Below are 18,450 nucleotides of genomic sequence, written 5' to 3' on the forward strand. Positions count from 1 at the left end.
CACATAACTGAATAATGTTCATCTTCTCTAAGACTCCCTTCATGGGCTGAGCTTTAATGTGACCAAAACCAATCAAGTCCAAGCAATGCTCAAACTTGGCAGCACATAAAAGTTTTGTCAACATAATCATTGGATTGTCTTCGGATTGACTTCAATACCAATCTTCAACACCTGAATATTGCCTTTACCAAATATTTCTTTAAAATAATGATATTGAAAATCAACATTCTTCATTCTCTCATTATACATCTGATCTATAATCAAATGAATAACACTCTTGATATCACAATGGACAACAATCCTCTCATGATCCATAATGAGTTCTTAAATCATGTCTCTAAGTCAAATAGCTTCTTTAATTGCTTCAGTCACCGCCATATTGCTTATCTTTGTGTGAACCTCTTGCAAAACATCATATGAAGACATAATTGAATTGCACTGAAGGCTCTGTCTTACTTCTTTCTCCAATCATCTTCAGAAATTGCCACAAGTTTTCTTGTCTTCCCAAGTATGACTTTATTCACTCTCTATTGAGTAAGAAACCACCATCATCCCAATTCGCCACAAACTGAAATTGATATTGCCATCAAATTAGTCTATATCATATTTTATTGATGTGGAAGCCATGCATAGATGTATAAATCGAGAACAACCAAGACTCTGACATCAGTTTGTCAGAAAGAATACCAAAAAATCAACAGAAATAGAAAAGACAAATCAAAGGAACACAGATTTAATATGGGTTGAAAATTTTCATTATTATATAAAAACACAGAGAACTTGTTAATTAGACATAACGTTTTTATTTAGCATTGGTTACAAGACGGGAGACATGAAAGCAGGAGTCTGGATTTTTTACAATGATAGAGAATTGTGATTCTCTCATACTTTTTTATCATATATTTAGGAAGAAGACCTACCTATGACACTAACAAGGGGAATCAAAGGACAACCGATCTAAACTAATTAGCCTAGTTTTATTTAGAATTCTTAATTCGTAAGATTGTGACAACCACGAGAGATTATGCGTCTCCTAGTACTACTTACATCTAATCCTTTCATACTAAATGATTATTAATTTGATTTCCTTAGAATGCTACATGATAATTATTTGTACGGTCGTGACTAGTGGGAAGTATATTTGTACATAGTTCCTATTATATAATTGAGTGAGAAAGGGAAGTTTGAGGTTTACGATCCAACCACGTACAATAAGGTCTTGCTTTGTATAACTATGGCTGGTTTAAATAAATTCTAAACTGGAGTTTGCTTTGTTTAATTTGGGTTACTCTAAATTTGACTTCACATAATAAGAAAGTTGCAGTTTTTGAATTGTAGTGGCAAGAGTTGTGATAAGGGAGAAATAAACTAGCTCGAACCAGTTTGGATAAACTAGGTCGGACCAGGTCGGTTAAACCCAGGTCGGACCAGGTCGGTTAAACCCAGGTCGGACAGGTCAGATACACCCAGTTCGAACAGACCAAGTCAAGGTCGGTTATACAAGCGTAAAGGCAGGATAACAAAGTGAATCCTAGTAAATTGAGAACCGAAGACAAAGTATTCGACTGGGACTCAATAACTCATATTTGAGTAAGACTCAATCACTAAAGTTCGTATTGCAGTCCAAGTAATGTTTTAGTTCAAAACGAACTCATACGTGAAAAACGTATTTGAGTAGGACACAATGACTAAGAGTCAGATCACAACCAAACTAGGGTTTGAGTCTCACTCGAACTCATACGTGGAAAATCTATAAAAAGGTAAAGGAGCACAAGAGAAAGGTACGCTGAATAGAACTATCACTATTCATATCATTATTGTTCATTACTTTCTTGTCTTCCTTAGTCGGATTCCTAACTAGATCGTCGGAGGTGAAAACTCGACCTCCACGGTCGAGCTCATTCTTGCAGGTTCAACCGGCTAAAGGGACGAACAGGATTGTGCAGCAACAATTGGCGCCGTCTGTGGGAAACGCATCAAAAAGTCATGGTGATACAAACAAGATCAATGCTGGGGGAAGGCAAGGAGAACGGAGAGGAGGTCGACAAACAAAATCCTCCTCCAAAAACCACGGAAAACCCTCAATAGAAGGATCAGCTCGAGCAACCTGATGAACAATTGGTCACCAAAAATCAGATCGATGAACTGCAAAAATCGACCGAAAATCAAATTAATGGACTCCAAAAGCAGATCTCGTCTTTGGACGAATTGGTTAGGGTGACGATGCGTCTCTAACTACACCAGGAGCAGATAATCAGGAGAGCCCCGTCATTCTAGGGGGAACCAGAAAAGACCGACCACTAATGCCCGACCAAACTCCTCGACCATCAAAAGATTTGAACAAAGGCAAAGACAAAGTGGGAGATAAAATCCGAGCACCCAGTGAAGGAACGTCAAAAGACCCTATTCCGGAGTTCGAGCAGGAAGATCAACATAGCAGCACTAATCATGTGGATAAAGTTCGACGCGAAGAAGGAGAAAAAAGAGCTCAAGCTGAAAGTACGAAGAACGTCAACAAGCAAATTGACGAATTAAAGGAAGAGCTAAAGAAAATGAAAGATTCAGAAGTCCGAAAAAAGCCTCGAGGAAACTCCAATTAAACCCCCTTGCTCGGAATCATGAGCATCGGCTGTTCCCAAAATTGAACTCCCTTGCTGTTAAGCTCGGCCAGTTCCCAAAATTGAACTCCCTTGCTTATCAGCTCGGCCAGTTCCTAGATTGAACTCCCTTGCTTATCAGCTCGGCCAGTTCCCAAAATTGAACTTCCTTGCTCATCAGCTCGGCCAGTTCCCAGATTGAACTCCCTTGCCGTTAAGCTCGGCTAGTTCCCAGATTGAACTCCCTTTGCTGTTAAGCTCGGCCGGTTCCAGATTGAACTCCCTTGCCGTTAAGCTCGGCCGGTTCCAGATTGAACTTCCTTGCCGTTAAGCTCGGCCAGTTCCCAGATTGAACTCCCTTGCTGTTCAGCTCGGCTAGTTCCCAAATTGAACTCCCTTGCTCATCAGCTCGGCTAGTTCCCAAAATTGAACTCCCCTTGCTGTTAAGCTCGGCCAGTTCCCGATTGAACTTCTTTCTTTGTTAAGCTCGGCCGATTCCCAGATTGAACTCCCTTGCTTATCAGCTCGGCGGGTTCCCAAAATTGAACTCCCTTGCTTATCAGCTCGGCCGGTTCCTAGATTGAACTCCCTTGCTTATCAGCTCGGCCGGTTCCCAGATTGAACTTCCCTTTCGTTAAGCTCGGCAAGTTCCCGATTGAACTCCCTTCTTCGTTAAGCTCGGCCAGCTCCCGGATTGAACTCCCTTGTTGTTAAGCTCGGCCAGTTCCCATATTGAACTCCCTTGCTGTTCAGCTCGGCCAGTTCCCAAATTGAACTCCCTTGCTCATCAGCTCGGCCGAGTTCCCAAAATTGAACTCCCTTGCTCATCAGCTCGGCCAGTTCCCCAAAATTGAACTCCCTTTCGTTGTTAAGCTCGGCCGTTCCCAGATTGAACTTCCTTGTCGTTAAGCTCAGCCGGTTCCCAGATTGAACTCCCTTGCTTATCAGCTCGGCAAGTTCTCAGATTGAACTCCCTTGCTTATCAGCTCGGCAAGTTCCCAGATTGAACTCCCTTGCTTATCAGCTCGGCAAGTTCCCAGATTGAACTCCCTTGCTTATCAGCTCGGCCGGTTCCCAGATTGAACTCCCTTGCTTATCAGCTCGCCAGTTCCCAAAATTGAACTCCCTTGCTCATCAGCTCGGCCAGTTCCCAGATTGAACTCCCTTCGTTGTTAAGCTCGACCAGTTCCAGATTGAACTCCCTTGTTGTTAAGCTCGGCCGGTTCCCAGATTGAACTTCCTTCTTTGTTAAGCTCGGCCGAGTTCCAGTTTGAACTCCCTTGCCGTTAAGCTCGGCGAGTTCCAGATTGAACTCCCTTTGCTGTTCAGCTCGGCCGGTTCCCAAATTGAACTCCCTTGCTCATCAGCTCGGCCGGTTCCCAAATTGAACTCCCTTGCTCATCAGCTCGGCCAGTTCCCAAAATTGAACTCCCTTCTTTGTTAAGCTCGGCCGGTTCCCAGATTGAACTTCCTTCTTCGTTAGCTCGGCCGGTTCCCAGATTGAACTCCCTTGCTTATCAGCTCGGCGGGTTCTCGGATTGAACTCCCTTGCTTATCAGCTCGGCAAGTTCCCGGATTGAACTCCCTTGCTTATCGGTTAGGCAAGTTCCCAGATTGAACTCCCTTGCTTATCAGCTCGGCCGGTTCCCAGATTGAACTCCCTTGCTTATCAGCTCGGCCGGTTCCCAGATTGAACTCCCTTGCTTATCGGCTCGGCTAGTTCCCAGATTGAACTCCTTGCTTATAAGCTCGGCCAGTTCCTAGACTGAACTCCCTTGCTCATAAGCTCGTCTGTTCCAAAATTGAACCCCCGTTGCTCAAACTATGAGCATGGGCTGTTCCCAAAATTGTATATGTTAGTCGGAAGTTTAAGCATGTTCGGCCATCAAATCTCTAAAATCCGAACAGCATGGAGCTCGGACTTCAGAGACTCGGGGGCTTATGATAAGGGAGAAATAAACTAGCTCGAACCAGTTTGGATAAACTAGGTCGGACCAGGTCGGTTAAACCCGGGTCGGACAGTCGGTTAAACCCGGGTCGGACGGAGTCGGATACACCCGGTTCGAACAGACCAAGTCAAGGTCGGTTATACAAGCGTAAAGGCAGGATAACAAAGTGAATCCTAGTAAATTGAGAACCGAAGACAAAGTATTCGACTGGGACTCAATAACTCATATTTGAGTAAGACTCAATCACTAAAGTTCGTATTGCAGTCAAGTAATGTTTTAGTTCAAAACGAACTCATACGTGAAAACGTATTTGAGTAGGACACAATGACTAAGAGTCAGATCACAACCAAACTAGGGTTTGAGTCTCACTCGAACTCATACGTGGAAAATCTATAAAAAGGTAAAGGAGCACAAGAGAAAGGTACGCTGAATAGAACTATCACTATTCATATCATTATTGTTCATTACTTTCTTGTCTTCCTTAGTCGGTTCCTAACTAGATCGTCGGAGGTGAAAACTTCGACCTCCACGGTCGATTAACTAGATCGTCGGAGGTGAAAACTCGACCTCCACGGTCGAGCTCATTCTTGCAGGTTCAACCGGCTAAAGGGACGAACAAGATTGTGCAGCAACAAGTTGAATAAAAATTTAAGCCACCAACCCCTATCTTTAACTTTGCTCTTATTTGATTAAAAAACATCACTTGATGTTTATAAGGAGAATGTCTCCTTTTTTCCTCTCTTTTTTCTTTTTCTAAATTGAGTATGATAATTAAGGGGTTTTTAATGATTAAGAATTTTAAGAATTTTAATTTTCCTTGTATTTGCCAATATTATTTAAATATTTTGATAGTGTTATATTGTAGACAGGTGAAATGTCATTCTTAATTTTACTAAAAATTTTGTTCATATCATTGACACCACATAACAGCTAATGGAAGAAATGATTTGACAACCTGATGAAAGCTGTCAATGAAATTTTTATTTCTTTTTACTAAAAAATATGTGCCAAGTACAAAGTGAAATTGACTATGAAGACCATAAAACGATTGGCTAAATTTTTTATGATCAACATCTCTTTGAGAAGAGGTCATGGGTCAACTTTCTTGGGTCATATATATAACAATCTCCAACTCCCCAACCTCAAAATATATATATATATATGTATATATATATATATATATAAAAGCACACCTTACTAAAAAAACTGAAAATCATGAACTATTAAAATAATGTATAAACCATTTTTGACCAAATAAAGAAAATTGATGAATAGAATGGTCTTTCTTTATTTTGGTAAAAGATGAAAACAACGGTCATGATGCAACAAAAATATAATTGTATATAAAGCTATCCACCATAAATGACATCCTTAACTTTGGTTTTATATGTTGAGGGCTATGGGCAAAATTCCATCTTATATTTAAATTATATGTTAAAGTTATTTACCTGACAATATAATTGAAGTGCCCATAAACTAGCCCAAAACAAACATCAATTCCAAAAAAAAAAAATTTGAAAAAAGAGAGATCTTATATGATAAGAGTACATGATTATAAAGAGAATGCTCATTTCCCCCCTTTTTCCTCAATGAAATTGGTCTATGTGTAATTAAGGATATGTAATGATTAATAATTTAGACAATTTTAATTTTTCTTGTCGTATTTTGTTGTTTAAATATTCTAATAGTGATATATCTTGTGTTGAAATGACACTCTAAATTCTACCAAGGAAAGAGACTTGTGTATCTCATCAACAGTGCAAAACACTTAATGAAACTCGTTTAAAAATTCTTTTCTTTTGAAATAGTTTTTGAATATAGCCCCATAATTGTCTCAAGTGCCAAGGGGAAAACATTGGGAAAATGTGTATGTGGCCGATCTCTCTCCATGTAGTCAAAATTTTTAAATTTTTCTTCCATTTAAAAGGAAAAAAAATAATCAAAGAAATGATTTTAAACCGTGATGAGATGTCAACTAAAAAAAATCTTATACTTTGAATGTTTGATGCATAAATTTAGACCAAGTAAAATTGAAAATCATGAGCTATTTTATTTTATTTTAATTTTTTTTTTGAAATTTGACCATATAAAGGAAATTTGAAGTTTCTACCCAAAAAAAACATAAAAAAACAAAAATTGAAGTATTAGACTATGGGATAGGTATTTGTCTCATATCACTCTTATCTCAAACGCTTTGTTGGTATTGGCCAACAGGGTTTTTCATACCGGATTGATGAATAAATTTGTCACAATACAATATATGTTTAAATTTCAGTATATAATAATCGTATATGTTTCTTGAATGAATTAATTTCTTATGGTTACCCAAGATCTCGATATGCAAATTAATATCCAGAGAAGAAATCCTAAAGATTACCAACACAGACAAATATTAACATAATTCTCAAAAGAAAAGGGTTTTCAAGAACTTCTCTACTTGTTACACATTGAGAGTATTAAAAGCTTGTGTTTGAGTGAGAGAGAGACGACACCAAGTATGTGGTTCAGTTGAATAATATAACTTGTGTCCACGAAGAAGAGTTTGAAATCTTTTCACTATATTCAAATGAAGTATTACATGCTCTTTATAAAGGAATTCGTAAACCCAGAGTCCTTGGTTGAATAATATAACTTATGTCCATGGAGACTTTTAGATATTTTTATTATGTTCAAATGAAATATTACATGCTCTTTATAGAGAGTTTGCAAAACCAAAATCCTTGTTTTTCAGTTGTCTATAATTTTGGTAGCTGTGATCTTGTGGCCTATATTTTAAGACTTTTAAAGTTTAGATTTACATTAAAATACCTAGATAAAAGTTTAGATATAAGTTTCAGATTACATAAAATATTATCTAGGGTTTTACAAGAGGTAATCAACTTTAAACATTGTTTTGGATAAGGTAGAGTCTTATCACCTTTGTGTGCAGCTATGGATAAAGTAGATTACGTTCTTATCACCTTTATGCACTTCAGAGTTGATGACAGATAGGACTTTACAGAAATTTATCCAATTCATTTCTTTGTCAGAAATGAATCATCCATTTCTTTGTAGATATGACATGTGTCCAAGTCACGTCAAAGACTTGCGATTAAATTTTAAAAATAATTTATGTGACTTGTAAATGGACTTTAACCTTTTGATGTGATGTTGGGACACATGTTACCCATTTACAAGGAAATAAACATGATATTAGTCTAGGAGTTTACCAGTTGTAGGACAAGAAACCCTAGCTGCAGAGGCAGCTAAGATTTGAGCTGAATTTTCAGAAATATCCTCAACAGATGCAAGGATCATTCAAAAATCTGAGATACACAAAACAACTTGTATGCTTTCGTCCCCACTCCATTTGTTGTCTTTACCTCTTAGATGTTTCTTTTCTTTCTATTGACGGATCTGGAAGTGATGGTCGATCTACCCAAACCAGCATGTAAATCCAAACCTTTTGATTATCGTTTTCCTCACAAGCTCCTTCACTAATCCCTCTCCATCTGGAGAAAAAGGAGTTAATGGCTTCTGTTCTCTTACTCTGTGTATCATGAAGAAAATCTAAGAAGCAACAGCTAGCATTTTGCTACAGTTGATGCCAGTTCAGCGGATCATTGGATCGAGATCTGGTCAAGATTTTGATTGAGATTTTGGTCTCAACATTAACTTCTGGTGGTCGAGGTCGAGATTTTGGTCAAAATTTCGATTCGACAATCAACGATCTTGCTGAACATGTCTTGCACATTAAATGCCCATTACACCAGCAATGTCCCAACAATTAATAGATGGACAACCACACATCCTAGCACTGTTCTGGCACTCAAAACGTGGTTGTTGCCGTTGCTTATGGAATTTGAAACACGTACCCATGCATGGGCCACGCATGTATAGAATAGAGAAAATACAAAACGCCTGAGCACCTGACGGATTTTGGGGACATATTGTAGGAGATAGAGAAGACTGATTCTTGCAATTACTCAGGCCGACAAGAATAAACATGAATGTCAGCTACCTTTCTTGATTGGTCCCGGTCAAGTCTAACAGTGGAATTTCAGTGTTGCGCATTGTGCGACTAACGGTCAAGACTGAGACTTCGATCCCCACTTTAGCAGCAGGTGCTGTGCATTTAATGCGTAGCATTCAAGTCTCAGCCTAAGTCCAATACCCACATCGTCGCGACGTGGCCTGGGCCAGCTGCTGTTTAATTTGCTTTGAACTATTCAAGATCCTTTCTGGGTTACTTCCTGGGAAAATTCCAATTAGAATAACCAGTAAGACCAAAGACAAAAGTGCTATTAATTTAGTGTTTGCTTGCTGGACTTCCAGGAGAAGGTGTTCACCCACCCCACCTTACCTCACTTCATTTAAGCAGTGATAATTGACTTGGTTTAGTTCCTAAAACGTGCATTAATGGGTATCCAAATGCCACCCAACCAATGGGTTTAAGTGTTTAATCAACTGGCTAACCTTACCTACTTAAATAAGAAATATAGAATCATATTTGAAGTGTGCAACTGAGAGATAAAAAGCTTATGGTCATCGCTAATCAGTTAAAAAGTATTTTTAGATGTTACTTGTAATGACATGAATAGCACTTCTTCCGCGCATCTGCTGCTACGCATGTTTCCTTTACTTCAATGGTGAAGAAATATAGAAACCAAAGCCATTAATACAAGTACTTCAGTTTTGCTTTCTTAGTATCTGTGTGAGTCACATATTTAATGACGAGCATCTTGCAGTGATGAATTTTAAATTTCCAAGTAGCTGGGAGTGTCCTTTGAACTTGGGACAAGGCAAAGGTGATTTCCAGTTCTAAAGGTTGTTTTTCTCTCACTTGATTTCTTTCATTCTTTCTTTTCTTCTTCTTCTTCTTCTTTTTTTTTTTTTTTTTTTTTTTTTTTTAATTTATTTATTTTTTTTTTTTATATTTTTTCTACTGTGTTTTCAATTTCTACTTTCTACTAAGTTCTAGGCGAAATTTGCCGAAATATGGCCAAATTTTGCCAGATTCCGACCCCCCATTTCAGGGGATAGGTTATTTTGGGCCTGAATTTGGTGTTTACCCTAATTTAATGCCAATAAACACATTGGAATTGATGATTTTGCCTAATACATTACATAATTAGTATTTTTGATTGGCACATACCCAACTATATACATGCAAAACTAGAATTCTATAACATTATTTTAAACAATTAAACCAAAATAAATGTGTGCAAGGACAATAAACATCATTCTAAAATATTAGTATACAAATACAATTAAGTATAATATAACTGTGTTGGTACCACCTGTATCATGTCAATACCAAGTACTATGCCTCGATGGATCCATTTAATGTGAGTTTTGTGACTCATGTCTCATGCTAGAAGGCCCGAAGGCTACAATTATGAACTTCTCCTCCATAATATTTTTAAAGTCACTCCATAACATTTTGTGAAATCCCTCACAAACCCTAAATCGGAAATCTATGTTGTAGGTCTGAAGACCTGAAGTCAAGGTAGGAGACAACTATGGACCCTCTCAATTGAACCCATTGGCTCTAACTTAGAACCGATGGAGGTTGATAGTAAAGATCATATTATGGAAATCTTGAATGACTTTGGAAGAAGATATAGCTTGAGTGTATATGGATTTGGGAAATGGACCTTGAGTACAGTGTTAACACCTTCGGAAGGTCCTACACAATCAGGTAAGACCCTTTCTTAAATTGGATGAGGACCCAAGTGGTGAATTTGGTTTCCAGGAACCAAAATTCAGCAATTGACCTTGGGTCACTGCCTTAGTCGCCCCAAGTGACCAAGCCAGGCGACCAAACTAGCCAAGGACAAAATTGTCTCTTTTGGGAAAAATTAGGTTTTTGGAGCCATATATATTCAAACTTCGATCTAATTCGTACCACTTTGCCTCTTAGCTATTGAAGAACATGAGAAGAATCCTAGAGCTTCCTCCTCAAGCCCAAGGTTGATCCCAAGCATCCATGAGATATTCCTTCATTGAATCTTCTTCTACAAGGTTATTATTCACATCTATACTCTATTGATCTACTCTCTCTACTATTTTAACTCTTTGTTTTGATTGTGAGAAAGATCTTACACTACTGTAATGACCTAATATATGATCCTCATAGTCTTAGAGTGAATTCCCATTCCCTCAACTCTTTCCATGGAAAGCACGGTGTGATTTCGGTGTTTGACCTAGCATGATGACCATGATTTATTCTTACTTGAGTTGTTTGAGTTCTAATCTATGTTAAATCTATTCCTAGGATGTTTTATAATCATGATCTGCTGTTTTCTTATCTTTAGAATGAATCCCCATTCATTTTAGTCTTTCCATGAGAATCTGCAGATCAAGCCTATTATGTGATTTGTTAGATTTCTATTCCAAAGACCTTGTTTGATGCTTAGATCTTCATAGATAGTCTTCATATGTTATTTTATAATTTTCCTGTTAATTTCTAAGTGTTCTGATGTCAAACGAAGAGTTTCCGATCAAATTTGGAGTTTGCTCGAAGGATGTGACCACGTGCACTGAGGTGCATGCTGATATAGTGAAGGCACTAAGAGAGCTAGAGAAAGAAAAGGGGAAGAAGAAATAGGAGAAGAGGAGGGTGAATGCTGCATTGGACGAGGCAAGACAGGCACCATCATCTTATAGAGTTTATTTAGATTCTGATCGAGATGTTGATCCCGTTGATATTAGAGAGCAGGATGAGAGAGATATCAGACGGGCGATAGCTAAAGCAAGGAGATGCAGTACTAGGAGCAGGAGAGGCCAGAGTTAAACTTACAGGAGCTGGTCCCTCTAGGGTTGCAGGAGCCGGAGCCTCTGGATCTAGGGACAAGGGTGGTATACATGGTATGTTTAGCCGATCACGAGTTAGAGGGCCACTTCTATAGTATATCTACCGGCACCATCGATACCAACCAGAGGAGGGATCCTATCCTAGAGTGGGATCCTGACATTTTAAAAAGGAAGGGACCAAGCAGCCCAAGATTGTAAGGGCATGGAAAGGGATGGCTAAGAAGGTGAAGAAGGCAGTGGCGAAGTGGATGTATTATAGTTCTATTCCAGCAAACACAGCACAAGGTCTATATTATAAGAATATAATTGACACTATTGCAGAGGCAGGTCCTGGATATGCTGGTCCCACCCCTAGAGAGGTGATGACCACCTTACTGATTGAGGAGAAGGAAGAGCTACAAGAGTACATCAGTGCTTTGAGATCCATATGAGGGTCATATGGATACACCATTATGTGTGGTGGATGGACCGATCCAACAAGAATGTCTATCATCAACTTTATGGTGTATTGTGACAAAAGGACCATTTTTTGAAATTTGTGGATGCCACTGACCAAACAAAAGACCACAGGTATATACTTGGACCTCCTGCAAGATGTTATTGATGGGGTTGGGAAGAATAATGTGGTTCAGATTATCACTGACAATGGCTCCAACTCAAGAAGGCAGGTGAGGTGCTGATGAATACACCTAAGTATAATCTTTATTGGACACCCTGCGCAGCTCACTGTATCGACATCCTCATGTTAAAGGACATTGATTAGATCAATATTATTCAAACCATAGTGGAGAGGGCCAGACAGGTAACTAACTTCATATATAATCATAGCGATACTCTGGATATGATGAGGTGAGCATGTGAGGGTGAGTTAGTGCGACCCAATTCGATGAGATTCGCCACGAATTTTGTCACCCTAAGCAATATCCAAGAGAGGAAGGCGGGCCTTAGAGCTATGTTTGCATCGGAGGATTGGTTTTCTTGGGTTGCATCCATGTAAGTTTTTTTTTTTTTCCCCTCTCTACTATTTCATTTAACAAGTTCTTATACATTTATACCATGAATATCTAGTAAGAATTATCTATTACTAACTTAATGTGTTTGTGATAATTCAATACAAATAGTGGACACACAACACATGCAACGATCTCATCTGATGAGTTTTGGAGGAACATGACTATTGTGCTGGAGATCTTGGAGCCCATAATCAAGGTCTTGCATATGATTGACTCCTCCCTGAGGGGGCCCAGTATGCCCCACATTTATGCAGCCCCTTGAGTGCATGAAGATAGCCATACATAGAGCTAACCCCAGTGGTCACACCACTTACTAGAATATTGTGCACACTCGATAGACCGCTCATCTAATGCATCCAATGCATAAGGCGGGCAATTAATTAGTGTGGATTATTAATTTGTATTATAATAGATATTAATGATTCATTCAATAACAAGTCTAAGTCTCTAATTGTGAGTTTGTGAACTGTGCAGCCTATTATCTCAATCCCAAATATTAGTATAGCAAAAATTTGGGACTGAGGTCAAACCTGTTCAATGCTGTCATGCTGGTTATTTCGAAGTTGGAGCCAAACCCAGTGTCCAATCAAATTGCCACATGGAGGTTAGATATCAAGGATTTATAACTTAGTACTTGCTTTTTATTTTTGAAAGAATGCAGCTAACCCTCAATACAAATGATTGTAGATAAAGATGTTTAGGGTTGCACTTAAGGTCTTTTGTTTGAAAAAGTTCCTCATCGTGATGCCCTAGCAGAGTAATCTGATCAGTTCGTAACAATTGGTCAATTTAACGAACTACATAAGCAAATCCTAGACCTGAATAAAATGATTAGAGCAAGCATCCATCAACAAGTGGTCATGTTGAGGACCGGCCAACTGATTAATCCTATAAACCATGATGAAAATGGAGATGATTGACCATCGCAGCAAAAGGAGGTACGAGCATCACTGCCCAACCACTCATCATGACCATCTCATATAAATCGGGGAAAAAGGAAAAGAGAATGTTGGGGAGAAATCTCGACCATCACTAGAGGTAGCGTCTAAGGACCCTCCTCTAGGTGACAATTATGAAGATCGAGGAAGTAGTTCTCATCCAACCGATGATCTACAAGGAGGAGATAACAATGGAGTTCCAACCGAACGTGCTAATTATGTAAACAAGTGGTTCAACGAACTTTATGAGAAGTTGAAAAAGCTAAAAGATTCAGGCAAGGATTCTCTATATTCTGTCCTAAAAGACGATCCTTTTATACGAGCAATTTCAGAAGTTGAGATGCTAAGAAATTTTAAGTGTCCGACCTTCACAATGTTCAATGGGACAAGATGCCAAAGACATCACATCATGCACTACAAGTCTATCATGTCCTCATACAGACATAGTGAAGTAGCCATGTACAGAATTTTTCCTGCTTCATTATCAGAGCTGCATCTGAATGGTTTTTGGGACTACAGAATGGGACGATAGAGAATTTCGACCACCTTGGTCAGGTTTTTCTGTCACACTTTCAAAGTGGAGTAAGTACAAAGAAAAGAGAGGACACTTTGTTCTCTAATAAGCGGGGATGTACAGAGTCAATCAAAAGGTATCTCCGAAGGTTTAATAACCTAACCATTCAGATCGAGAATTTAGATGGGAAGAGAGCCCTTCATGCAATTTATCAAGGGCTTAATCATGAAGAATTGCTTGAAAACCTCTTGTTAGATATGCTTGAGACATATGTAGATTTGCTCAAGCAATGCCACAAGCAGGCTGAGATATCAGAAACCATAGAATTCCAGAAGAAAAAGCCGACCACTGAAACAAAAGCAAATAATTCCAGCAAAGCAAGAATCCAACCATAAATCGGAGCAAGCATGGTCGGGAAGAGCCAACGAAGCAGCCTGAGGGAGCATACACTCCCTGAATACTAGAAGGTCAAAGGCCAAGGATTAGTTAAATAGAAAAACAAGCGTCAATCCTGACTAGAGGATCATGATAGAAGCAAGTATTGTGAGTTCCATAAAGATCATGGTCATTGGACAAACAATTGCAGGCAACTGAAAGCAGAGATTGAGAAATTAACCTCTCACGGGCAATTGAAAAAGTATGTTCGAGCAAACCAAAGAACTCTTCAACCACCAATGGAGATATGAAGAGAGCTAGGTTGACCAGCAGAGAAAGACCTCGGAGCCCTAGCAGGAGTCGACCTAGGAATGGAGACAACAATAGAAAGTGATCTCCGATTTATACAATGCTCGGTGGCCCAAACAAGAGTCAACCCAGCAGACAAAGAAGAAGGCTCGATACATAGGGAATATTGAACTAGAAAGACTGAACGTGAAGGTAGTATCAGATCCAATTACCTTTTCTTCTAAGGATATGCAAAGTGTAAAGACTCCCCACGACAATGCTCTTATGATAAAAGTCATTTTAGTCGGAACTAAAGCCACAAAGTCTTAGTAGATATTGGTTCTTCGGCGGACATATTATCTCTGGAACCTTTTCTAAAACTTAAATTAAGTGAAAGCATTCTCGCCCCATGCGGAGCTCAACTCTACGGATTCACAGGATCTTCCACCCAAGCAGAAGGAACCATCAGGTTAGATCTCCGAATCTGTGAGCATCCATGGGATTAGGTTGTTGAATCAAACTTTATGGTTGTTCGGGATTTGTTAGCCTATAATGTCATTCTAAGTCGACAAACTCTCTATACTCTAGAAGCAGTAGTGTCAACATTACACATGAAGATGAAGTTCCTGACCAAAAATGGTATTGGAGAATGCAGTGCTGACCATAAGTCTAGTTTACAAAGTCATATTAATTATATGAGGAAGAGAGCAAAAACCCGTTCGACCATGACTGTTGAAATTAGGGATGATCGAGACTAGGAAGCAATGCAAAGAGTTGAGCTAGTTGAGAGGCTTGAAAGAATTTGTCTCAATCCCGAGCAACCAACTCAAGGGACAATGATTGGAGCTAAACAAGGAGCAGACTTCAAAGTAGATTAATTCAATTTCTAGAAGAAAACTCAAATGTCTTTGCCTGGTCAGAAAATGACATGCCCGGCATAGACAGGTGAGTAGCCGAACACAGACTATGCATTATCCCTTAAGAGACTCCAGTTGTCCAAAAAAGAAGGAACTTTTCTATTGAGAAACATGAGGCAATTTGAATGGAGGTTCGGAAATTAAAGCAATCAGGTTTCATAAAAATGATTGACCATCCAACCTAGTTGGCTAATGTAGTAATGGTCAAGAAAGCCAATGAAAAATGGGGAATGTGCAAGGACTACACCAACCTCAATAAAGCATGTCCCAAAGATTGTTACCCGCTTCCAAGAATTGATCTCCTCATAGATGCAACTACTGAACATGAAATGCTTTGTTCTATGGATGCCTATTCCGGTATAATTAGATCCTAATGCACCTAGGCGATGAAAAGCATATAAACTTCATGACCGACAGAGACCATTACTACTATAAGGTGATGTCATTTGGTCTAAAGGATGTAAGACGCCTATTAGAGCGCATCAACAAAATCTTTTCCAACCAGATAAGGCGAAACATGGAAATCTACGTAGATGACATGCTAGTGGAAAGTTCTATGAAGACCAACCACCTAACCAACCTAGCTAAGGTATTTGATGTACTCTGAACAAGTGTGCTTTTAGAGTATCATCTGGAAAATTCATGGGTTTCATGGTGTCTCAAAGGGGAATCGAGGAAAATCCAAAGAAGATCAAAACAATTCAAGATATGAAGCCACCAAGAAGCATCAAAGAAGTGCGAGCTTCATTGGTCGGGTAGCGATCTTGAATAGATTTATGGCTCGGTCAAGGGAAATGTGTCTGCCATTTTTCAAAGCTTTCATAAATATATCCAATCAAAAGACAAAAGTATGGAACGAAGAATGCTAGAAAGCTTTCAATGAACTAAAATTGTTGACCAAAAAAAAAAAAAAAAAGAAAAATTGTTACATCCACCTCTGCTCATCCGATCGACCGCTAAGAAAGAAAAACTTTTATATTTGGCCACATCATCTATTGCAATCAGTGCAGCGCTCATTCGAGAAGAAGGGTAATGTACAAAAACTAGTTTATTATATAAGTCATGTATTGATCGATGTAGAAACTAAGTATCCTGAAATGGACAAACAAGCATTAGCTTTAGTCACAGCAGCACGAAAGCTCCAACCATACTTTCAATCACACCCTATTGTTGTGCTGACTAATTTTCCTCTAAAGAAGATGTTGCATCAACCAGATCTTGCAGGTCGGCTAGTAACTTGGGTGATTGAATTAAGTGAGCATCAGATAGAGTTCCAACCCTAACCCACCATCAAGGCTCAAGCTCTAGCAAATTTCATTGTCAAAACTGCACATCCTTGAATATAATCCTAAGCCAATGGATCACACAGTTTGTGAAAAATGGCTAAGGAGAAGAGTTATACCGTAGTTGTATTATAGAGAATCAAAACATCGGAGGAATCTTGGTTGGGTGACTATAAAAAGAAACTAGAACATCTATCTCTGAAACTTGGTTGTGAGAAGTTTGTGATGCAGTGGCAGTTGAAGAAATGAGGAAGGAAGAAGTGAAACCCTAAACAAGAATTGACCTCTTGTCACTCTGAAACGGAGTGATTTCTTGATCTGTGTCTTATACTAATACCAACACGGGGGATTACATCCTGATCCATATTGAGTTCTTAAATCATGCCTCTAAGCCAAATAGCTCTTTTAATTAATTGTATCAGTCACCGCCATATTGCTTCTTGTCCAAGAGAACTTCTTGCTAAACATCATTTGAAAGACATAATTGAATCGCGATGAGGACTCTATATCCTTATCCTTCTTTCTCCAATCATCTTCAAACATTGCCACAAGTTGTTCATCTTCCCAAGTAAGGATTTATTCATTCCTACTAAGGAAGAACTGCCATCATCCTAACTCGCCACAACTGAAATTGGCATTGCCATCAAAATAATCAATGTTGTATTTTATTAATTTAAAAGCCATGGATGCAGATTGAGAACAATCAATACTTTGATATCAATTTGTTTGAAAGAAAACCAAGAAATCACGAATAGAAATAGAAAAAAACAAATCCAAGGAACAGAGAGATTTAACATGGTTCAAAAATTTTCATTATTATATAAAAACACGGAGAACCTTGTAAATTAGCCATGATGTTTTTATTTAGCATTGGTTAGAAGAAGGGATATGTTGGTGCAAAACCTTCCTATGAGGTTGATTTCACTAATCCAACTCTCTGCAACTCAAATTGGATCGAATTGACTCAAATTGGAACTGCTTGTCAAATCTTCCTCTAGTTGGATATGCTCTCACTTTGCTAACAGCTCAATAGACTCCGTTAGACACGGGGCTGATTACCATAGCCAATGATCCGTCTCTAACAATCAAGTTAATATTGAATTCAAGGAAGAAGAAACTAGAGCTCAAGTGTTAAAACATTCTCACTCTCATCTGGAGAAGAAGCGAGAAGATATCATTCGAAACTAGGAAAATAAGTGAATGCCTTACCCTGGTTGCCGCACTTGCCCCATTTATACCGTCTATTGCAATAATTGTCTTCCTTGAGCCATTGGATCTCTTTTCTTGATCACACGGCTGGGATCAATTCTCTGGCTTGACCTTCTGGTTATGTTAGACCAATCATTGGCCCATTGATTGGACTAGTTGGGACCGGCGGTTTGGTGATTTACCTATAACAAAGACATGAAAGCAGGAGTCTAGATCTTTTACGGAAAGCATAGAGGATTGTGTTTCTCTCATACTTCTCCATCATATATTTAGGAGGGAGACCAACTTCTAACACTGACAAGGTGAATCAAAGGTGGACCCACATAAATTAATTACGATATGTTATAAATAATACTTATTTGTAGATGTCCATTACCCCCAAAGAGATCATACCAGAAGATGTAATTTCCAAAGGAAGATCTCAGCCATCTCAATGTACGACCTTGGCGATTTGCATTCCCATATTAATCAAAGATCTTAGCAATCCATCATTCCATATCAAGATCATCTTATTGTGTGTGAGAATCATATATTGTATTTCTGTGTAGACTATATAATATTTCCATATCAGA

Source organism: Hakea prostrata, chromosome 1 (genome assembly GCF_041222555.1).
Source record: "Hakea prostrata isolate BN-2017 chromosome 1, UWA_Hpros_2, whole genome shotgun sequence".
NCBI classification, from domain to species: domain Eukaryota; kingdom Viridiplantae; phylum Streptophyta; class Magnoliopsida; order Proteales; family Proteaceae; genus Hakea; species Hakea prostrata.